The 25500-nt window shown below is 38.7% G+C and overlaps 1 protein-coding gene and 2 pseudogenes across 9 annotated transcripts in view; 2 read left to right on the plus strand and 1 right to left on the minus strand.

Annotated features, from left to right (window-relative positions):
* The window catches only part of RALGAPA1 (Ral GTPase activating protein catalytic subunit alpha 1), a gene marked incomplete at its 5' end in the record, with an annotated part of 231007 nt that overhangs the window by 194953 nt on the left and 10554 nt on the right, over window positions 1–25500 (minus strand). The gene's annotated exons all lie outside the window — the stretch shown is intronic.
* On the plus strand, window positions 8044–9052 carry LOC308614971 (lysine-rich nucleolar protein 1-like; annotated as a pseudogene). Its single transcript has one exon. The product of its transcript is annotated as a lysine-rich nucleolar protein 1-like (transcript).
* LOC308613793 (E3 ubiquitin-protein ligase RING1-like) lies at window positions 23388–25193 on the plus strand (annotated as a pseudogene). The gene has a single exon. The product of its transcript is annotated as an E3 ubiquitin-protein ligase RING1-like (transcript).

The raw sequence follows: 25500 nt of genomic DNA on the forward strand, positions 1-25500 counted from the left end.
GGATAAGTGACCTGGAAGATAAAATAGTAGAAATAACTACTGCAGAGCAGAATAAAGAAAAAAGAATGAAAACAACTGAGGACAGTCTCAGAGACCTCTGGGTCAACATTAAACATACCAACATTCGAATTATAGGGGTCCCAGAAGAAGAAGAGAAAAAGAAAAGGACTGAGAAAATATTTGAAGAGATTATAGTTGAAAATTTCCCTAATATGGGAAAGGAAATAGTTAATCAAGTCCAGGCAGCACAGAGTCCCACACAGAATAAATCCAAAGAGAAACACGCCAAGACACATATTAATCGAACTATCAAAAATTAAATAGAAAGAAAAAATATTAAAAGCAGCAAGGGAAAAACAACAAATAACATACAAGGGAATCCCCATAAGGTTAACACCTGATCCTTCAGCAGAAACTCTGCAATCCAGAAGGGAGTGGCAGGACATATTTAAACTGATGAAGGGGAAAAACCTACAACCAAGATTACTCTACCCAGCAAGGATCTCACTCAGATTTGATGGAGAAATTAAAACATTTACTAACAAGCAAAAGCTAAGGGAATTCAGCACCACCAAAACAACTTTACAACAAATGCTAAAGGAACTTCTCTAAGCAAGAAACACAACAGAAGGAAAAGACCTACAATAACAAACCCCAAACAATTAAGAATACGGTAATAGGAACATATATATCAATAATTACCTTAAATGTAAATGGATTAAATGTTCCAACCAAAACACAGAGACTGGCTGAATGGATACAAAAACAAGACCCGTATATATGCTGTCTACAAGAGACCCACTTCAGACCTAGGGACACATACAGATTGCAAGTGACGCGATGGAAAAAAGATATTCCATGCAAATGGAAATCAAAAGAAAGGTGGAGTAGCAATTCTCATTATGAGACAAAACAGACTTTAAAACAAAGACTATCACAAGAGACAAAGAAGGACACTACGTAATGATCAAGGGATCAATCCAAGAAGAAGATATAACAATTGTACATATTTATGCACCCAACATAGGAGCACCTCAATACATAAGGCAAATACTAACAGCCATAAAGGGGGAAATTGACAGTAACACACTCATAGTAGGGGACTTTAACACCCCACTTTCACCAATGGACAGATCAAACAAAATGAAAATAAATAAGGAAACACAAGCTTAAATGACACATTAAACAAGATGGACTTAATTGATATTTATAAGACATTCCATCCAAAAACAACAAAATACACTTTCCTCTCAAGTGCTCATGGAACATTCTCCAGGATAGATCATATCTTGAGTCACAAATCAAGCCTTGGTAAATTTAAGAAAATTGAAATCTTATCAAATATCTTTTGTGACCACAACACTATGAGACTAGATATCAATTACAGGAAAAAATCTGTAAAAAATACAAACACATGGAGGCTAAACAATACACTACTTAATAACCAAGAGATCACTGAAGAAATCAAAGAGGAAATCAAAAAATACCTAGAAACAAATGAAAATGAAAACACGATGATCCAAAACCTATGGGATGCAGCAAGAGTAGTTCTAAGAGGAAAAGTGTATAGCAGTACAATCGTACCTCAAGAAACATCTCAAATAAACAACCTAACGTTACACCTAAAGTAATTAGAGAAAGAAGAACAAAAAGCCCCCGAAGTCAGCAGAAGGAAAGAAATCATAAAGATCAGATCAGAAATAAATGAAAAAGAAATGAAGGAAACAATATCAAAGATCAATAAAACTAAAAGCTGGTTCTTTGAGAAGATAAACAAAATTGATAAACCATTAGCCAGATACATCAAGAAAAAAAGGGGGAAGACTCAAATCAATAGGATTAGAAATGAAAAAGGAGAAGTAACAGCTGACACTGCAGAAATACAAAGGATCATGAGAGATTACTACAAGCAACTCTATGCCAATAAAATGGACAACCTGGAAGGAATGGACAAACTCTCAGAAATGCACAACCTTCCGAGACTGAACCAGGAAGAAATGGAAAATATGAACAAACCAATCACAAGCACTGAATTGAAACTGTGATTAAAAATCTTCCAGCAAACAAAAGTCCAGGACCAGATGGCTTCACAGGCAAATTGTATCAAACATTTAGAGAAGAGCAAACACCTATCCTTCTCAAACTCTTCCAAAATATAGCAGAGGGAGGAACACTCACAAACTCATTCTACGAGGCCAGCATCACCCTGATACCAAAACCAGACAAAGATGTCACAAAGAAAGAAAACTACAGGCCAACAGCACAGATGAACATAGATGCAAAAACCCTCAACAAAATACTAGCAAACAGTATTTGACAGCAAGTTAAAAGGATCATACACCATGATCAAGTGGGTTTATCCAAGGAATGCAAGGATTCTTCAATATATGCGTATCAATCAATCAATGTGATACACCATATTAACAAATTGAAGAAGAAAAACCATTTAATCATCTCAATAGATGCAGAGAAAGCTTTTGACAAAATTCAACACCCATTTATGATAAAAACCCTCCAGAGAGTAGGCATAGAGGGAACTTTCCTCAACGTAATAAAGGCCATATACGACAAACCCACAGCCAGCATCATCCTCAATGGTGAAAAACTGAAACCATTTCCACTAAGATCAGGAACAAGATAAGGTTGCCCACTCTCACCACTACTATTCAACATAGTTTTGGAAGTTTTAGCCACAGCAATCAGAGAAGAAAAAGAAATAAAAGGAATCCAGGGCTTCCCTGGTGGCGCAGTGGTTGAGAGTTTGCCTGCCGATGCAGGGGACACAGGTTCATGCCCCAGACTGGGAAGATCTCACATGCCGCAGAGCGGCTAGGCCCGTGAGCCATGGCCGCTGAGCCTGTGCATCCGGAGCCTGTGCTCCGCAACAGGAGAGGCCACAACAGTGACAGGCCCGCATATCGCAAAAAAAAAAAAAAAAAAAGGAATCCAAATCGGAAAAGAAGTAAAGCTGTCACTGTTTGCAGATGACATGATACTATACATAGAGAATCCTAAAGATGCTACCAGAAAACTACTAGAGCTAATCAATGAATCTGGTAAAGTAGCAGGATACAAAATTAATGCACAGAAATCTCTTACATTCCTATACACTAATGATGAAAAATCTGAAGGAGTAATTAAGGAAACACTCCCATGTACCACTGCAACAAAAAGAATAAAATACCTAGGAATAAACCTACCTAAGGAGACAAAAGACCTGTATACAGAAAACTATAAGACACCGATGAAAGAAATTAAAGATGATACAAACAGATGGAGAAATATACCATGTTCTTGGATTGGAGGAATCAACATTTTGAAAATGACTATACTACCCAAAGCAGTCTACAGATTCAGTGCAACCCCTATCAAACTACCAATGGCATTTTTTAAGAACTAGAACAAAAAATTTCACAATTTGCATGGAAACACAGAACACCCCGAATAGCCAAAGCAATACTGAGAAAGAAAAATGGAGCTAGAGGAATCAGGCTCCCGGACTTTAGACTATACTACAAAGCTACAGTAAGCCAGACAGTATGGTATTGCCACAAAAACAGAAATATAGATCAATGGAACAGGATAGAAAGCCCAGAAATAAACCCACGCACATATGGTCACCTTATCTTTGATAAAGCAGATGACAATATACAATGGAGAAAAGGCAGCCTCTTCAATAAGTGGTGCTCGGAAAAACTGGACGGCTACATGCAAAAGAATGAAATTAGAACACTCCCTAACACCATATACAAAAATAAACTCAAAATGAATTAAAGACCTAAATGTAAGGCCAGACATTTTCAAAGTCTTAGAGGAAAACATAGGAAGAACACTATTTGACATAAATCCCAGCAAGATCCTTTTTGACCCACTCTTAGAGAAATGGAAATGAAAAGAAAAATAAACAAATGGGACCTAATGAAACGTAAAAGCTTTTGCACAGCAAAGGAAAACATAAACAAGACGAAGAAACAACCCTCAGAATGGGAGAAAATATTTGCAAATGAAGCAAGTAACAAAGAATTAATCTCCAAAATATACAAGCAGCTCATGCAGCTCAATATCAAAAAAACAAACGACCCAATCCAAAAATAGGGAGAAGACCTAAAAAGACATTTCTCCAAAGAAGATATACAGATTGCCAACAAACATATAAAAGGATGCTCAACATCAGTGAGCAGTAGAGAAATGCAAATCAAAATTACAATGCAGTATCAACTCACACCAGTCAGAATGGCCATCATCCAAAAGTCTACAAACAATAAATGCTGGAAAAGGTGTGGAGAAAAGGGAACCCTCTTGCACTGTTGCTGGGAATGTAAATTGATACAGCCACTATGGAGAATAGTATGGAGGTTCCTTAAAAAACTAAAAATAGAACTACCAGATGACCCAGCAATCCGACTAGTGGGCATATACCTTCAGAAAACCGTAATTCAAAAAGAGTCATGTACCACAATGTTCACTGCCGCACTATTTACAATAATCAGAACATGGAAGCAACCTAAGTGTCCATGACAGATGAATGGATAAAGAAGATGTGGCACATGTATACAGTGGAATATTAGCCATAAAAAGAAATGAAATTGAGTTATCTGTAGTGAGATGGATGGACCTAGAGTCTGTCATATAGAGTGAAGTAAGTCAGAAAGAGAAAAATAAATGCCGTATGCTAACACATATATATGGAATCTAAAAAAGAAAAAAATATGGTTCTTAGAACCTAGGGGCAGGACAAGAATAAAGACGCAGACATAGAGAATGGACTTGAGGACAGGGGAAGGGGGAAGGGTAAGCTGGGATGAAGTGAGAGGTTGGCATGGACATATATACACTAACAAATGTAAAACAGATAGCTAGTGGGAAGCATCCAGATAGTACAGGGAGATCAGCTCGGGACTTTGTGACCACCTAAAGGGGTGAGATAGGGAGGATGGGAGGGAGATGCAAGAGGGAGGGGATACAGGGACATAAGTATACATACAGCTGATTCCCTTTGTTATACAGCAGAAACTAACACACCATTGTAAAGCAATTATACTCCAATAAAGATGTTAAGAAAAAAAGAGAAAAAGGAAGAGGAAACAGATGAAATTAATTTGAATATATTATATTTAACCAATATATCAAAAATATTATTTCAGGGGCTTCCCTGGTGGCACAGTGGTTGAGAGTCTGCCTGCCGATGCAGGGGACACAGGTTCGTGCCCCGGTCCGGGAAGATCCCACATGCCGCGGAGCGGCTGGGCCCGTAAGCCATGGCCACTGAGCCTGGGCGTCTGGAGCCTGTGCTCCGCAACGGGAGAGGCCACAACAGTGAGAGTCCCGCGACAGCAAAAAAAAAAAAAAAAAAAATTATTTCAATATATAATAAAAATAAAATTATTAGTGACATTAAAAAACCCTTAAACATAAAGTAAATAAAAATTATTCTCTTGCCTTCAAAGATTCGACACAGACACAGAGGAAATGAGGAGATACAGTGAAAAAGATAATCTTATAAACAAAGATACAATATCTGATTTAAGAGCAACGTCAATTCTGTTTTATCAAACATACCAGAAGCATACAGACATAAAGATAAGGCAAAGGCAAACAGTTATAATCACTTATGTTTAGTTAATAGTTTATATTTGCATAGATAGCACTTTTACAGTTATACAAACATCTTATTCATTCTCCATGAATATATATATATATATATATATTTTTTTTTTTTTTTTTTGCGGTACGCAGGCCTCTCACTGTTGTGGCCTCTCCCGTTGCGGAGCACTGACTCTGGACGCGCAGGGTCAGAGGCCATGGCTCACGGGCCTAGCCGCTCCGTGGCATGTGGGATCTTCCGGGACCGGGGCACGAACCCGTGTCCCCTACATCGGCAGGTGGACTCTCAACCACTGTGCCACCAGGGAAGCCCTCCACGAATATATTTTTGAAATAGGTATATTATCTCCACTTCTGAGGAAACTAAGCCTGAGAGAAGTTAGGTAACAAGTCCAGGTCACACAAAGCTCTTAAACAGTTTCGAATCAGCTTTTCTGAGCCCTCAATCAACACCACCATATTAGCTACACTTCAGGTGGTACGCAAAGTATAATATAACCTTTTGGCCAATTTTAATCAAATTCATTCTGAAAGAACAGTATTTTTAAAGAATTATTTGAAAGCAACACAGTCCTGTAGAGGCTGAGATAGATACTCTGAAGTTTTAGGACAGATAGTGAAAGTTTTTAGTTTGATACTTCATGACCTCTTGCCTGAATTTTATTAGTAGCCTCCTACCTAATCTCACACCATTTGAAGGCCACTTTTATCCATCCTCCACATATTGCTACCAGAATAATTTACCAAACCTGAGTCCAACTACCGGTATCACTCATCAGCTTAAAATACTTAAGGGGTTTCCCACTGTTAACAGGATAAGCCTGGGTTCCTTCACATGATATACAAGTCCTATTTTTCTTCCCTAACTTCCTATTATCTATCCACTACCCACTATACAGTAAGGAACTAAATAAATTATGATACATCCATACAAATGAATAGGCAGCCACTAAAAATATTCATAAAAGAACATTTTAATAAAACTGAAAAACATTAAGTATTTATAGTTTAAAAAGCAAGTAGGTAATATCAGCGAGTTAGTGGAATAAGGAGCTCTGAAAATCTTTTCCTCCATTAAAAACAACTAAACAAAAGCAAAAACAGTAAAAATCAACCTTTTCGTAGACCTGGAAATTAATCAAAGGCTCGCAACAATCAAGCACATTTTTTCAAGAAAAATGGATGAATCTCAAGAACAGTTAGCTCTGTGGCATTTCAAACTTACTGTGTTCCCATTCCCCATCCTCATCTCCATAGCAGCCTTAAAAACCAACAGCCCAGGATCACAGTGAGAAACAGCAGCCTATGGGCTGGAGGAGTCAGAACAGAATTGGAGTTCTTTCAAAACTTCACTCTAAGAGAAATGTCATTATTTGACTTATCTAGCTGCTCCTTCGAAAATCCAGCTTGCAAAGCTTGTCTTTATTTGAGTAACTCAGAACTCACACACTGCAACAGCTTCTCCCCTGGAGACATTTATGGAAAACAATCAGTGGCAATTATAACACCACAGCTGCCTGAGGCAGCAATCACTGATGAGGCAAACAACTAACCAAAAAAAAAAAAACCTAAAAGGAAAAATATAGAGAATGTGCTATCCATAGGGAACTTGAAAGAGCTACGACTTATTAAGAGGAGTATAGAGAGCCATGAGCTGAGCTGCAAGCATAGCAAGGCAAGTCTGGAAAAAGATTTAAACTTTCACCTCTGTCTGATCTTGAGGTTACACAAGAAAGATGTGAAGGCTAAAAAAGTACTGTAAACTGTTTCTTGAATACTGACAGTATGTCCCAGTACACACAGAGAGCTCCTTGGCAAAGACTAGGAAACTTACTGACTCCAGGCTTGTAAGGAAGTATCCGTGCAGTCATTAGCTGACCACTAAGTTGAACGAGTAAGGAATGCGGTGGTCACAGAGGAGAAAGAAAATACACTGCACATAGTTCAGGAAAGTCATTAAAGAATCACACAGCAACAATAACAACAGAAACAACAACAAACTCTGGGGGAGAGGGAGAAAGTGGTTTCCAGAGTTGCTGTATTATTTAAAATGTCAGTTTATCAACAAAATTACAAGACACACAAAGAAACAAGAAAGTATGCCCCTGCCGCGGCGCAACTAAGCCCGTGCACCACAATTTCTGAGCCTGAGCTCCACAGCCTGCGAGCCACAACTACTGAGCCCACGTGCCACAACTACTGAAGCCACATACCTAGAGCCTGGGCTCCGCAACAAAGAGAAGCCACTGCAATGAGAAGCCCATGCACCGCAACAAAGAGGAGCCCCCACTCATCGCAACTAGAGAAAGCCTGCATGCAGCAATGAAGACCCAAAGCAGCCAAAAATAAATAAGTAAATATAAATAAATTAAAAAAAAAAAAAAAAAGGAAAGTATGCCCCAGCTCTCATGTGGAGGCAGGGAAGTTTGGCCTTTGGGAATGATCACTAAGACATAAAGGAGACCTGGGCCTTGGGCTCCCAGAGAAAAAGAAGAAGAAAAAGAAGGTAGTCAAAGAACCAGAGACTCAATACTAGGTTTTAAATAGTTGACAATTATTTCGCAGAGGTTTGTCCCACAACAGCCACGCCACCCTCAAAGAATGTGGTCCAAGAGCAGGCACCCAAAATGCCTCTAGTGAAGAAAAAGAACGGTCATAGCCCTGTGAGGAGCCCCTAGAACCTGAGGCCACGTTACATGCTGGACGGACTGAGCCGTCACCCAGCCCCAGGAAGCAGGCACTTGGTCCATCCAAGTCACTCAGTGGGGAGAAGAGGAAGTCCATGTCCCCTGGCTTGAGGGTGAAGACCTCCCCAGATCCCAAGCAGGTCGAGGAGGTAACCAGAGCTGGCAAGAAGCTCAAAAAACACAAGAAGGAGAAAAAGGCCCAGGAAGCTACAGCCTTCTCAGCCAGGGACCCTTGGTTCTGAGAGGCCAGGGATATTCTGTACACTTGCTCAGTTGGGAAAGATGGCATCTGGGAGCAGGCAGCCTCATGACTGAAACAGAAGTAGGGGAGCCCCAGGGAACACAACGTGAAGATGAAGCAACGGGAAGATGAAGGAGAAAAAGAAAATCCACCAGGAGGGAGATACCCCTCCTGGGGCACCCTAAGCTCTCCAGGTCCAGGGTGAGCAGCCCTAGGAAAGCAAGTAAAAAGAAGCCAGTCAAAGTTGAAGCTCCAGAATACATCCCAATAGGAGATGGCCCCAAGGCTCCTGTGAAGAAGAAAATGAAGTCCAAGAAAAAAGGCAGAGCAGGCAGACATTGAGGAGCCAGCTCTGAAGAGGAAGAAGAAGCAGGAGAGCAGAGTAGGAGGAGAACCTTGGGACGAGGAGCCCAACACGGACTTGGAGGTGGTGTTGGAAAAGAAAGGCAACATGGACAAGGCACACGTAGGCCAGGTGCGGCCTGGTCCTCATCCCTCCAGTGCATCTTCCCTCCCCTAGACGCACACTAGCCTCCTTCCAAGCCACAAGATCCTGGTCCCAGAGGCGTTAGGGACTCCAAAGGCCACCAGGCCAGCCTCTGCCACACCTCCAGTGGCAGGGAGCCCGTGGTCTCCAACACTTCATGCCATGACTTTGGCTGAGGGGCTTTCTGGTCCTTCAGAATCCCAGGCTGAGGCTGTCCTCCTCGTAACTGCTGCAGGGGGAGAAGAGGACACGTGCTCTCCCCGGCCCACGCGCGAGCACCTCCTCACCTCCATTCAGGAGCATTTTTTTTTTTTTTTTGCCTTTCGCAGCTTGATTTAAATATAATTGACATACAATAATCTGCACATCAGGTGAACAATTTGATGAGTTTTGACATATGTATGCATCCAGGAAACCAGCAACTAAGGTAATAAACATACCCATGATTTGCAAAAGTTTCCTTGTGCCCCTTCGTAATCCATCCCTTCCTTCCCCATCCCCAGATAACCACTACTACTCTGTCACTATGAATTAGCTTACATTTTTTTTTTTTTTTTTTTTTTTTTTTTTATGCGGTACGCGGGCCTCTCACTGTTGTGGCCTCTCCCGTTGCAGAGCACAGGCTACAGACGTGCAGGCTCAGCGGCCATGGCTCACGGGCCTAGCCGCTCCACGGCATGTGGGATCTTCCCGGACCGGGGCACGAACCCATGTCCCCTGCATCGGCAGGCAGACTCTCAACCACTGCGCCACCAGGGAAGCCCTAGCTTACATTTTCTAGAATTTGTATACAATTGGGATTATAGAGTATTTACTCTTTTTTTTTTTTTTTTTTTTTGCGGTACGCGGGCCTCTCACTGTTGTGGCCTCTCCTGTTGCGGAGCACAGGCTCTGGACGCACAGGCTCAGCAGCCATGGCTTACGGGCCCAGCCACTCCGCGGCATGTGGGATCTTCCCGGACAGGGGCACGAACCCATGCCCTGCCCGGCATTGGCAGGTGGACTCTCAACCACTGCGCCACCAGGGAAGCCCTACTCTTTTTTAAACTGGCTTCTTTCACTTAGCATAATCATTTTGAGATTTATCTATATTGTTGCATGTATCAATAATTTGTTCCTTGTTATCAGCTGTCCAATATTTCTAGCATTGTTTGTTTTGATGTTAAAAACATTTTCAATTCTCAGTTGAATTGCCTAGGCACCTTTGTAAAAAATCAACTGACTACGACCAAAACAAAACAAAAGTATGCCCCATGTACAGAAGAAAGATCAGTCAATAGAAACTGTCCCTGAGGAAGAACAGACATTAGATCTACTAGGCAAACACTATCATCTGTTTTAAATACGTTCCAAAAAATAAAGAAAACCATGTCTAAAGAACTAAAGGAAAGTGTGAGAATGGCACCTCACCAAGGAGAGGATGTCAATAATGAGGTAGAAATTATGTTTTAAAAAAAAGAGTTTAGGGCTTCCCTGGTGGCGCAGTGGTTGAGAGTCCGCCTGCCGATGCAGGGGACATGGGTTCGTGCCCCAGTCCAGAAGATCCCACATGCCGCGGAGCGGCTGGGCCCGTGGGCCATGGCTGCTGAGCCTGCGCATCTGGAGCCTGTGCTCCGCAGCAGGAGAGGCCACAACAGTGAGAGGCCCGCATATCACAAAAAAAAAAAGTTTAAAAGTACAATACAAAATGAAAAGTCCACTAAAAGCTCAACAGCACATCTGAACTGGCAAAATAAAAAATTAGCAAACTCAAAAGATATTAGGTTAGTTGAGATTATCCAGTCTCATGAACAGAATTTAAAAATAATGAAGAAAAATTAACAGAGCCTCAGAGACTTCTGAGTCACCATCAAATGCAGCAATACACATACAACTGGAGACCCAGGAGAGAAAAGAGACAGAAAAATTTCAAGAAATAATGGCTGAAATTTTTCCAAATTTCATGAAAAACATTTATGTGGACATTTAAGAAACTCAACAAATTAGAAGTAGAATAAACTCAGAGACCCGTATCTAAGCACATCATAACAAAACTGTCAAAAGATAACAACAAAAAGAATCTTGAGAGCACCAAGAGAGAAGCAACACATCAGTTAACAAGGAAGCCTCAATAAGAAAAATATCTGATTTGTCATCAGAAAACAGGAAGGCCAGAAGTCACTGAGATGACATAGTCAATGAGCTTAAAGAAAACACCTGGCAACCAGGAATTCTATACCCAGCAAAACTGTCCTCAAAAATTAAGGCAAAATTAAGGTATCCCCAGGTACACCAAAAGTGAGAGAATTTGTTGCTAACAGGTCTGCCCTATAAAAATTACTAAGTGAGTCCATCAAGATGAAATGAAAGGATTCTAGATAGTAACTCAAATCCACTGTAAAAAATACTTTGACCTGTAAGTGAAAAAACAACTTACCAAATATATGGCATCCCACTAAAACAGTTGCTTAGAGGTAAATTTATAGCTTTAATAAACACCTTGATGCAGGTCTCAAAATCAATAACCTAATGTTCCGCTTTAAAAAACTAGAAAGCAAAAAAGCATGTGGAAGAAAGGAAATAATAAAGATTAGAATGGAGATAAGTAAAATAGAGAAAAGAAAAATAATACCAAGAAATCAATGAAACTGAAATTAGTTCTTTGAAAAGATAAAAACATTGACAAATCTTTGCCTAGACTATCCAATATAAAGAGAGATATGATTCAAATTACTAATCTGGAAAAGAGAACATTACTACCAATCTTACAGTAACAGAAAATATTTTAAGGGAATACTATGAGCATTTGTTGTTAGCAAGTTAGGTAACCTACATGGAATGGACAAATTCAAAGAAAAGACATAAAATGAACTACCAAAACTGACTCAAGAAGAAATAGAAAATCTGAATAGATCTATAAAAAGTAAAAAGATGGACTGAGTAATAAAGAAAACTGACCTCAAAGAAAAGTCCAGGCCCAAATGGCTTCATAGGTGAATTCTATCAACTCTTCCAAAGAATAAAGAAGAGAATACTTTCAAACTGTATCAATGAGGCCAGTATTACCCTCATTCCAAAATCAGACAAAAACATTACAAGAAAACTACAGACCCATATTCCTTATGAATAAAGACACAAAAATCCTCAACAGAATACTAAAAAACTGAATATGGCAATACATGGCAATATATTAAAAGAATTATACATCATGACCAAGTGGGATTTATCCCAGAATGCAAGGTCAGTTCAACATACAAAAATCAATCAACGCAATACACCATATTAATAAAAAGGCAAAACCTACATGATAGTCTCAACAGACACAGAAAAAGTACTTGACGATAGCCAACATCCCTTAATGATAAAGAAACTCAAAAAGTTAGGAATAAAAATTAATGTCCTCAATCTGATAAAGGGCATCTATGAAAAACCCACACCTAACTTCATACTGACTGGTAAAAGATCAAAAGTTCTACCCTTAAAAACATTAACAAGACAAGGATGTCTGCTTTTGCCACTTTTATTCAACACTGTACAGGAAGTTCTAGCCAAAGAAATTAGACATGAAAATAAATAAAAACCATATACACTATAAAGTGAGAAGCATTACATCTCTATTCACAAATTGTATGATTTTGTATATAAAAAATTCTAAGGAATACACACACAGAAATCTATAAAAGCTAATAAACAAGTTCAGCTAGGTTGAAGAATACAAGATGAATATACAAAATCAATTGCCTTTTTATCCACCACCAATGAATAATTCAAAAGTGAAATTAAGGAAACAACTTCATTTACAAAGCATGAAAAGAATAAAATACTTGGGAATAAATCTAACAAAAGAAATGTAAGATTTGTACACTGAAAACTATAAAACATCAGTGAAAGAGACTAAAGAAGATCTAAACTAACTGAAAGACATTCTATGTTCATGGATAGGAAGACACAATATCGTTAAGATAGCAATATTCTCCCAAATATATCTAAAGATTAAACGCAACCTCTATCAAAACCCCAAGTGGCTCTTTTGCAGAAATTGAAAAGCTGATCCTAAAATTCATAGGAAAACACAGGGGACCCAGAAAAATCAAAACAATCTTGAAAAAGAAGAACATCAAAAGGTACCAGCTTCCAGTTATAAAATAAATAAGTCATGGGGAATGTACAGCATGTGTGACTACAGTTAATACTGTATTGCATATTTGAGAAGTGCTAAGAATAGATCTTAAAAGTTGTCACCACAAGAAAAGAAAAATGTTGTAATTATGTATCTGGTGACAAACATCAACTATACAAATATCAAATCATGTTGTACACCTGAAACTAACATAATGTTATGTATCAATAATACCATAATACTTCAACTGAAAAAAAGAGAAGAAAAAGAAGAACAAAACTGGAGAACTGACACTTTCCAGTTTCTAAGCTTACTACAAATTACAGTGATCAAGATAGGGTAGTGCTGCTATAAGGATAAACATACAGATGAGTGGAATAAAGTTGAGAGTCCAGAAATAAACTCTTACACTGATGGTCAAATGATTTTAAACAAGGGTATTAAGACAACTCAACAGGGGAAAAACAGTTTTTTCAACAAATGGTGCTGTGACAACTGAATATCCATATGCAAAAGAATGAAGCAGGGTCACTACCTCATACCATATATAAAAATTAACTCAAAATGGACCAAAGCCCTAAATGTAAAAGCTAAAACTATAAAACTCTTAGAAGAAAACATGATCTTGGACTAGTCAATTGTTTCTTAGACATGACACCAAACTCACAAGAAACAATAAAAAATAAACTGGACTTCATCAAAACTCAGAATTGTTTTGCCTTAAAGGGCACTATTTAAAAAATGAAAAGACAATCTACAGAATAAGAGAAAATATTTGCAAATTGTATATCTGACAAAAGAAACAATAACCCAATTAAAAACAGGCAAAGGATTTGAATAGACATTTCTCCAAAGGAGGTATGCAAATGGTTAATAAGCACACGAAAAGATACTCAACCTCATTAGCCATCAGGGAAATGCAAATCAAAATCAAAATGTGATACCACTACCCAACCACTATGATGACTATACCCAGAAAGACAGACAGTAACAAGTGTTGGGAAATTACAATACCTTCATACATTGCTGGTGGAATATAAATTATGCAGCTACTTTGGAAATGGTTTGGCAATTCCTCAAAAAGGTAAATATGGAATTAACATATTACCCAGCAATTCAACTCCTAGAACAGTATATACCCAAGAATTGAAAACATATGACCACACAAATGTTCATATCATTATTCATAACAGTAAAAAAGTGGAAACAACCCAAATGGCCATCAACTGATGAAGAGAAAAATAAAATATGGTATATCCATAGTTATTATTCAGCCATAAAAAGGAATGAAATACTGTTACATGTTAAAACATGGATGAACCTTGAAAACATCGTTAAGTGAAAGAAGACAGACACAAAAACCACATATTTTGTGATTCCATTTATATAAACCATCTAGAGTGTTCAAATACATAGAGATAGAAGTAAATTAATGGTTGCCAGGGTTAGAGAGTAAGGGGAAATGGGGAGTGACTACTAATGGGTGTAGGTTTCTGTTTTACTGATCTATCTCTTTTAGCCAGCCTAGATTCAACTCCTTGACATCCTGATTTGTGAGATCTGCCAGACCCTATCTGACTAACTAAATCTGAAAGCTAGAACTTCTTAGTTAGTCTGAAAAGAATTAATTTGAAAAGAAATAGAATTAATGGAAATCAGACTGAAAAAATATTTTTTTCCTAAATCTAGAAATTGCAAACTGTTATATCACCAATTACAGATGTTTACTTCAAGCAAATGTACTACCTTCACTGTTAAAGAGCCAAAGATTAGCCAGCTCCTAGTATACAACTATTATATAAAATAATGTCTTCTTTCTTTTTTTAATTGAGTAGTCTGACAATAGGAGAGCAATCAAAATACAGTACTACTAATGTTCTGGATTCAGTTCTATACCTCCAAAATAGAAAATAGTTTCTCAATTCATATCCCTAAACTCAAAGGCATCCTTCTGAATACTGAAAATAGTTAAACATATGCATATTTTAAAATGAGTAAGGGGAAGTAAATACTATTACACTAGGAAAAGAAAATATACTTTAAAACAACAGAGGATAAAACCAGAATGAGTTAGAATGGGAGAAGTTAATTTTAAACACTGTATAGACCATGCTTCTCAAATTATCTATAAAGGGAGTTTTTAAAATTTTTTTTAATTCCAATTCAACACAAATCAAAGCTTTACAATAAATTACTAGAAAATAAAGTGAAAAGCACCTAGAATGGTCTATACTCTATTCAATGAGACAAGTCCCTAATCACACGATTGGATATCACAGCATTATCAAATTGAGATGAGCTTCTCAACACCTCAATTTCTGCCCTTAACATGTTACAGACATGTAAGAAACAGCCGGTAAACCAGCACCAGTCTGCAGGCTACATTTTGAGTAACAGTAGTACTGACTGGGAAGGAATGATGCAGAGGTTTTGATGTATAGACTGAGTAGCCTTGATACTGGTACGGGAGGTGAGAAATCTGTTCCTGCAACGAATTCACCAATAAAACATGATTTCAAAAAGTAGAAAGATATAGTCAGAGAAGTGGCATAATCTCTACTTCCTAAATTCTCATTAAAACCTGGTTACCAAATCTCATAAATCATCTCCCCACATTATCTCCCACATACTCAACCCTTTCTATTCACCTTGCCATTAAATCGTAATTTCTAGGGTGAGGCCTGATATCTTTATTTTTTAAAAGCTTGGAAGACCACTGCCTTCAACATTCCTGCATTCACAGCTGCGCTCTTATCATTACCTTCCCCCAAACTGCTCTTCTTTCACTTCTATCTACTGAAATTCTAATCATCTTTGAAGGTACATCTCAAATGACCCAGCTTCATGAAGCTTTCTCCAAGGCCTCTCATTTATATATGATCCTCTGTCTTTAACACTCATAACATGTTTCATATTTGACCTGACCCTCTTACTATACCATCAACTTCTTTATTCCTTTGCAGTTGCCCAAAACCTAGCAAAGCACTATATATAGTTAGTTATTCAAATGGTTGCTCAGATCTATTATTTTCAGATTTTTAAAGAAATAAACAGAGGCAAAGATGAATAATTATTTTTCTTAAAGACAATTTTCAGATTTTCAAAGAAATAAATGGGAACAAAGATGAATAATAATTTTTCTTAAAGACAATTTACAAGAAATGGCATGATTACAAGAAGCAGCTTACAGTAACAACCAACTTGCCTCTAGAAGGCCCTAAGGACAACTGATGGGAAAAAAAAAAAAAAAACAGACTGAGAACCTTGAAGCTACTGATTTGAAAAAATTCAGACAATGACAACAAATTTTTGGTAACACAAATACACCTTTTACTAGCTATGCTACTTTAGTTTGGGGTGGTGAAGCAAAGAATAATTTTGCTAAGTGATGCAACTTAAAGATTTCTTTATGTTTATGCAAAATAAAATACCAACAATGAATTTCATTTCCTTTCATTCGTTCAATTCTTTGCTTTCCCAAAATATAACTTTTAAATAAGTCTCTCTCTAACTTACCCATTTTTAATAGGTTAAAGACTGAAAATAAAGTATAGAATCTAAACCATCATCAAGTTATTCAGAGGTTTGTACTCTATTTTTTAAAAACAAACTTTGCTTGACTTTGAATAGGTCATAATATCTGATTCAATTTTATCATCTTTAAGGTTCCAATTAAAATTTGAATGTTTAAAATTCTTCCATAAATTCTGTGCTTCAAATGCATTTTTTTCATGTAATCTTCCAATAATACCTGAGATGTTACTATTTTAATTTTACAGACAGGCAAAGTATCTATAAAGTGTTAAGTAGATAATATAGCTGAGATCAGAACACAGATATTATGAGTTTCCCCACTATATCACCCTGCTTACGAGCCATTTAATACTCAAGTTTCCATGGGGATCAATTACTATTTGCCACACTGGCCTGTTGAAAAAATTAAGTCAGGTAACACATGTAAAATGCTTGGTCCAGGACCTGTCACATATAAATATTCAAAAATATTAACTCTTATTTCCAATATATGACAGCTGCTTCTATAAAAATGTTTACTCTTTAAAAACTTCCCAAAGATAACGAAGAGATGGAACCATTATTCATTAAGTAATTATTAGAATGCTAACAATTCCTGAGAATCATAATGTTCAACTAAAGGAATATACCTAGATTCTAAAATCAACCCCCAAATAATATTTAGATTAGTTCAAATTTTTCACTATTCTAAACAACAATGCAGTGATCCTACACACTCATCCACTTACTTCCTTAGAAAAAATACTAAGAGGGACTTCCCTGGTGGCGCAGTGGTTAAGAATCCACCTGCCAATGCAGGGGACATGGGTTCGAGCCCTGGTCCAGCGAGATCCCACATGCCACGGAGCAACTAAGCCCGTGTGCCACAACTACTGAGCCTGCACTCCAGAGCCCGCAAGCCACAACTACTGAGCCCAAGTGCCACAACTACTGAAGCCCGCGCACCTAGAGCCCATGCTCTGCAACAAGAGAAGCCACCACAGTGAGAAACCCGTGGACTGCAACAAAGAGTAACCCCCGCTCATCACAACTAGAGAAAGCCCGCGCAAAGCAACGAAGACCCAACACAGCCAAAAATTAAATAAATAAATTTATTAAAAAAAAAAAAGAAAAAATACTAAGAAATGGAAGTGCTGGTTTCAAAGCATATACATATGTACATCTAAAACTTTGACAGTTAACAAACTGCCCTCTAATTTAGATTCAGCCAGTAATGTATGAGAGAATCTCTTTCCATATTTCATAAATTTTTAACAGTCCATAAATTAAGGAAATTAACTTCTTTAAACATTGCAAGTGTTTCTTGCAACATTTGTTCTGTTCATTTTTAATCTCTGTTAATGATGGGTTTTACTATTAGAAATTTAAAATGTTTTATAAAGGCAAATTTACCAATCATTTTCATGACAATTTCTAACTTTGGTGTGAATTTTAAGAGTTGTCTTCCTTATCCCAATATTTCAAATATATTTGCTTAATTTGCCTTCCATTTTATACTGAAGAATCAAAAATAATACTGAAGAACAAATTCTGTTATAAGATATAAAGTAGTGATCTATAAATGTTTTTATCCAAATGAACATTCTTTCCTCCTAATCTTTATCTAAACCACCATTTAATGAAGTGGTCACATGTGCTGCTTCTGCAGCAAACAGAAGTCGTCCCTTTTAAATTTAACATCCTTTTTAAATGTACCTATTCTTTTTTGTTTTTTTTTTTGGGGGGGGGCTGCACTGCACAGCATGTGGGATCCTAGTTCCTTGACCAGGGATCGAACCTGCGTCCCCTGCATTGGAAGCACAGAGTCTTAACCACTGGACCACCAAGAAAGTCCCTAAATGTACCTATTCTTGACCATAAAAAAGATGTGCAAATCTTTCTTAGAGAAAAATATAAATTTTTTTATTTACAACCTTTAAGGAAAGCCTAATTAAATAAATGGAGACCCCTTGGGATAGGAAGAATACAGCTGACCCTTGAACAAGACAGGTTTGAACTGCACGAATCCACTTATACATGAATTTTTTTCAATAGTAAATACTACAGCACTACACAATCCACAGTTGGTTGAATGTGTGGATGCTGAAGCAGGGATATGGAAGGCCAACTATAAGTTACATGTTGATTTTCAACTGTGTGGAGGGTTGGTGCCCCTAACACCCACGCTGTTCTAGGGTCAACTGTAGATATACTACAGACGTCAATCTCCTTTAAATTAAACCTATGGATTCAAGGCAATACAATTTTTAAAATCCTAACAATATTATTCACAGAAAATAACAAGCTGATTCTCAAATTCATATGGAAAAACAAAAGGACAAAACACGAACAGATTTATATTAGCCTCCTGTGGCTGCTGTGACACATTATAGCCACAAACTCAGTATTCTGTTCCATCTCCACATCTCCTTCTCCTCTGTGTCTGTCTACAAGTCAGTTTATTCTGTTAGATTGGGGTGGGGGGAGTGGGTGGTATATACTTCAAAGATGACATATTGTTGTGCTCACTAGACATAAGTTTTTAAAAAACTAGATGTTACATAAGGGTCATGAAGATTTCTTTCAGTAATGGTGAAGATTATCCATAACCTCTGCCAAAATGCCATAAACATTTTTCATGTAACGTCCTATTTTTTTGTTTTTCTTTGTTTCTCTGTTTCACATAGGACAGATTTTAGATTCTGAGCCAGTTTTTTTGCACAGGTCCTTCAGGTAACCCAAGGATTCTTTCTGATCAGAATACTGACTTTAAATGTTTTTTCTACCATTCTTAATTGAAAGGAAGTTACTCACAGAAGAGCAACTTCACTCTCCTCATACCTAATATATTTATTCATGAACTACATAATATTTACTAAGCACCTTTCATATGCAAGGCACTATGCTGAGTCTAGGGATATGAAGTTGAAGAGATATGCTTCTACTCTCTGGAAGGCTTAAGATACAGGCATGCAAATAAGTAATTACACTGTAATAAATAACCAAATTACTAGAAGTAAGTAGGAAAAGTCCCTATGCCTACCAGAATAGAGAAGACTTCACCAAAGCTCTACAGATTTTCCCCTGAGACTGAAGGAAGAGTAAAGGCTTTCAGGTATAAGTATGATTTTCTTCCCCTGCTTTTTCTTTAATACAATTGCCATCTTACATAATATACTATTAGGTGCCTTCTTAATAGCATCTGATCTACTTTCTCACTGCACCAGCGGGCTTCCTAGAATAGAATTCTTATTACCACTCATATTCATGTACTACTGCTCTTACGTGAAGTATACCTAACTCATGGTTGGTCCATAATTAATGGATAGTGGTATTTTCTAGAAATAGATTAATGCACACATCCAAACCATATTGGGTTTTCAATTTAGAGTTCATACAAAGTCTACTTCCTTTCTATAGTAGTTATCGCTCCAGACTGCAGTTTTGAAATCCAATAATTGGGATTATTATTTTGTTGTTGATGCTTCTTTCTTTCTTCCTCCTTCCTTCCTCCCTCTTATTCTTTCTTTCTTAATAAGAAGGTTAAAAGAAATGGGCTATTAATGACAGTACAGTAAATAACATTAGCAAAAGCACAGGCATCATAGAAAGTGATGTCTCATTCAGTATTACTGAAATGTAAAATGCCAGAGAGGGGTAACAAGAGGTTGAAGAAGATACTGTGACTAAGGTAAATTTATTTTTCTTTTTCTACCACATTGTCAAAGATGAAAGTTTCATGTCTTAGTAACCTGGAGATGACAATGCCATTTACACAAATAGAAAAAAAGAAAGAATGAAAACAATTTAGATTGTGTAGACATTTGATCTTAGAAAGAACAGATCTAACGAACATACTAATCTCCTATTTTTATATTTTCTCCAAAATCTATTTCTACTGCATGATCCTTCTAAAAGAAGACACATTAAATAATATATGAACATACATATATATACAAATTGTGATTGAATTTAGAATCCAGAAAAAACAATGTTTTAACCAAAAAAAAGAAAGAAAGAAAGAAAAAAGTATGCTTTCTTTTCTAGGACACTGAAAACTTGTAACCCAACATGTTTCTCTTTTCACTTTGGCTGCCAGGAAATCTAAGAATCAAATTCAATGCCTTATAGCTATAATCAGCTCATCTCTGGAACCTGATAATGTTACCTTTAAGTAATGGCCCTTCGGTTGCTTGTTTTATCACTAATTGTTCTATTCCACATTTTATTCAGTCCTATAAGCCATGTAAAATTCTTTGGATGCAGTAAAATCCTTAATGAAAGAAACGTTAATGCAAAAATGGCTTACAAAATTTTGAAACAGCTTGTTTTACTAAGCAAATTAATCAGTAATATTGTTTATGTAAATAATCTGCTCAGTAAATCACTCCTTCATAAATACACAAAGATAAAACATTTCAATGAAGTCAAATTAATTTTTTAAATCAGTAAGAGTCAAATTAAAGAATATAAAGAGTTTATACAAATTAAAGAATATAAAGTCTAATGACATGTATATAGGATTACTTGCTAACTTTGCCCATCAAATGCTAAGAACATATCCAAATATCAAGTTAGTTTATCTTTATAGGCAGTTTACAGTTCACAATGACTCCTACACATTTTCAGATTTCCAGGCATATCTGCTCCTAGTTAATCTGTACCACTTTCAAGTTATTTACTTAATGAACATAAACAGTACTTGTTTCTTTTATACATTACTTTTTATACTTAATGAACACTAGTTTTTTATTTTTCTAAGATATTTTAATCTGACTTTCTTTCTGAAAACATTAATATATTCAGATTGGAGAACAATTAGATATCTTTCACAGATATAATCAATAATCAATTGATCATAAATTTCTTCTCTGAATGTAAAAAAGTAAAAAAATGGGGGCCGAGTTGCTTTGTATGAAGCCAATTTTCAGTCTCATTCATTTAAGAGAACCTCTTATTATCAGCATCTGATGTCCAGTGTCTTGAAAATTGTTGTTTATGTTTCAGGGGTTTTTTTGTTCTTTGGTTTGTCTGTTTCAAGCAGGTACGAACATCAGATAAAGAAAGTCATTCCTGACATATGGCAAACAAATGAGGTATACCTTCAGCTACTCGTTTAATGTCTTAAGAGTTTCCAGCCCATGGTGAGAGGAAAGGGAATCCAGGCAGAGCCAGTGGAATCCATGAGCTGAGAAAATGAGCTGATAGTGCAAGGAAACCAAGGTAATTAGAGTCCACAGGACAGAGCACCAAAGAGGAGAGAGCTGTACACAGTGAGATCCTTGAAGACTGGAGAGGGTTCTCTTTCAGTATGATCATAAATACTTGCGAGGAAACTTCCCAAGACAGGAAAAAGTACTATGTGAGAGAATATGAGAGAACAGTACCAGATGCTCACATAAGCTGGGGAACAGCGCCTGTTCCCAAGAGTGGGGCTACAAAAAATCCCTCATACCTGTGGGCACTGAATAGAATACTCAGGAAGGTATTGTCTCACAGTAGGTAATAATTATCCCTAGAGGATCCACTCAACAAACCCTAAAAGCAAGACCTGAAATGATCAAATTGTTTTCAAGTAATTTAACTGCATCCCAGTAACAAGCTCAAGAATTTATAGGAATATAAAAATATCCAGAAGCTAAGAAGGTAAAATTCAAATATGAGACATCCAAAGATTACTCAGCATACAAAGAAGCAAGAAAACAACCCAGGATGAGAAGAATAATCAACTGATGGAACTGACCCAGAATAGATAGAGATGTTAGAATTAGCAGAGAGGATATTAAGTTATTTTACTTGTATTCCATATGTTCAAGAAGCTAAGAAGATATACAGACAATATAATTTTATACACACACACACACAAAATGAACTAGATAAAAACTACATCTGAGATGAAAAATAAACTAGTGGGGTTAATGGCAGATTGCATGTAGCAGAAGAGACTAGTGAATTTGAAGAGTAGAAATAGGAACTACTCAAGATAAAACACAGAAGAAAGAATCTAAAAAAATGAAAAGAATATCAGTTCTTTTCCAAAAGCTATGAGTCCCTCCAATATACTAATAATACTTCCTAATATATGAACCTGATATTAATACTTTTTAATATACTAATAAATGAAATAAATAAAAGAATAAATAAAAAGTAGGGAAATAACTGGGGGAAAATGTCCAAAAATTTTCCAAACTTTATGAAAACTCTAAACCCACAAATCTAAGAATCTTGATGAACCCCAAGGCGAGAAATATTAAGAAAACTGCACCATGGCACATCACAATCAAACTGCTCAAAACCAATGATGAAGAGAAAATCTTAAAAGCAGCCAGAAAAAAAAAAAAAATATATATATATATATATATATACAGAGTAAGATAAAGATGACACAGCAGACCTAGGGCCCCAGCGCCCGGGCCATGGCGGCGGCGGCGGCGGCGGGAGCTGCTGTCTAAGCAGCGGCTGCGGACCGAGCGAACTCAGCCGGGGAGGCCGGGCCCCGGGAGAGGTGCTGTGGTGGTGGGAGCGCGGACGGCTGGAGGCTGCCTACCTCTCCTCCCCGGCGGTGGAGCCCTCGTGGGGGGTCTGTGCCCGGTCACCATGACGACGCTGGCGAATGCCCATAATGCCAGCAAAATGTGGGAACTGAGTCTGTATGAGCTCCACCGGACCCCTCATATGTGCCAGAGAGGTAGAGCAAGTATTACTATCTTCATTTGAAAGATAGTAAACAGGCTGAAATTACCTTCCCCGCTCCTCAGTTCCGCATGATAGGTCAGCGCATGTAAGACTCACCTTCGGAGTTTATTAAAAATGGAATTCCCGCTGGCCCCTACCTGTAACATTGCAATACAGTAATGGGATGGGACCCTAGGATCTTCATTTTTAACATGCATCCTAGGGGACTCTTATATAGATAGTACCAGGACTACACTGTAAGAAATTCTGTTGACCAAGTAAGTCTTCCACAGATGGAAAATCTGTGCCATGCCCATCCCCAGGCCTATCACCAAACCTCAGATCCTCCTGTTCCAAAGCTCCTACTCTTAGAATTCCCAATTTCCTCAAGTGGCCAACATGAGGTACCCAGATTCTGACATCTCACTGTATTTCTCAAGACTCCAAGTTCATGGACCACTTGTTTCTAAAACCCCTTTCCCCCCAACCCACCCACCGCCTTTCCACTCATCGACACCTCCAGGAAGCCATCATGGATGGCACAGAGATTGCAGTTTCCCCTCGGTCGCTGCATTCAGAGGTCATGTGCCCCATCTGCCTGGACATGCTGAAGAATATGATGACAACCAAGGAGTGCCTCCATCGATTCTGCTCTGATTGCACTGTCATGGCCCTGCGCAGCGGGAACAAGGAGTGCCCTACCTACGGAAAGAAGCTGGTATCCAAGCGGTCTCTGCGGCCAGACCCCAACTTCGATGCTCTGATCTCTAAGATCTACCCCAGCCGGGAGCAATATGAGGCCCACCAAGACAGGGTGCTCATCCGCCTCAGCCGCCTGCACAACCAGCAGGTGCTGAGCTCCAGCACTGAGGAGGGGCTGCGCATGCAGGCCATTCACAGGGCCCAGCGTGTGAGACGGCCGATGCCTGGGTCAGATCAGACCACAACGATGAGTCAGCAGGAATGAGAACCAGGGGAGGGAGAGGGGGATGGAGAGGACGTGAGCTCAGACTCCACCCCTGACTGTGCCCCAGGCCCTGCTCTCAAGTGACCCCATAGAGGGGGTGCTGGGGGAGCAGTGTAGGGACGGGGGAGGTGGCACTGGTGGGGTGGGTGGGGGTGCCGGTTCTGAAGACTCTGGTGACCAGGGAGGGACCCTGGGAGGGGGAACCTTGCCCCCCCTTCAAGCCCTCCTGGGGCTTCCAGTCCCCCAGAGCAAGGTGGAGAAACTGAGCTCGTGTTCCGGCCCCACACCCTACTTGTGGAGAAGGGAGAATACTGCCAGACTAGGTATGTGAAGACAACTGGGAATGCCACAGTGGACCATCTCTCCAAGTACTTGGCCCTGCGCACTGCCCTCGAACGAGGCATCAGCAAGAGGCAGGGGACCCAGGAGGGCCTGGAGGGGGCGCCTCTGACGCCGGAGGACCTGATGGGAGAGGCGGGCAGGGTGGGGGTGCTGGAGGAGGCAACGGCCCTAAGGAGCCTGCCTTGCCCAGTCTGAAGGGTGTCAGCGAAAAGCAGTATACCATCTACATCGCCCCCGGGGGTGGAGTTTTCACGACACTGAATGGCTCGCTGACCCTGGAGCTGCTGAATGAGAAGTTCTGGAAAGTGTCCCAACCACTGGAGCTCTGCTATGCCCTCACCAAGGATCCAAAGTGACCCCGCAAGGGGACAGCCAGAGGATGGGGACCATGGGGTGTCCCTGAGTCCTGGCCCACCACCCAGCTTCTTTGTCCCCCAGAGCCCCCCAGCCCAGCCAGCCTGCAAGAGGACACAAATGAGGACAAGTGGCTTTTATACAAATTATCTATATCAGATTCTTCTATATTGTACAGAGTGGGGCCTGCGCCCCCATCTACTGCCTTTTCTGTTGCCCCCAACCTCCCATCCATGCAAGATGTTGGGAAGGGTGAAGAGCCCTTCCCTTCATGCCGTTCTACCAACAACAACAAATCTGCTTTTTTTCCTCTTCGGGGAGAAGAAAAAAAAAAAAGATGACAGCAGACTTCTTATCAGAAACAATGCAACAAAAAGACAGTGGAGTAAAATCTTTAAAGGGCAAAGGAAAAAAGCCATCAACCAAGAATTCTAATCATAGCAAAACATCTTTCAAAAAAGAAGGAAAAACAAAGACTTTTTAACATAAACAAAAGCATAAGGAGTCCATCACCAGCAGACCATCATTACA

The sequence above is a fragment of the Mesoplodon bidens genome (assembly GCF_964165515.1).
Source record: "Mesoplodon bidens genome assembly, chromosome: 3".
Classification (NCBI taxonomy): Eukaryota; Metazoa; Chordata; class Mammalia; order Artiodactyla; family Ziphiidae; genus Mesoplodon; species Mesoplodon bidens.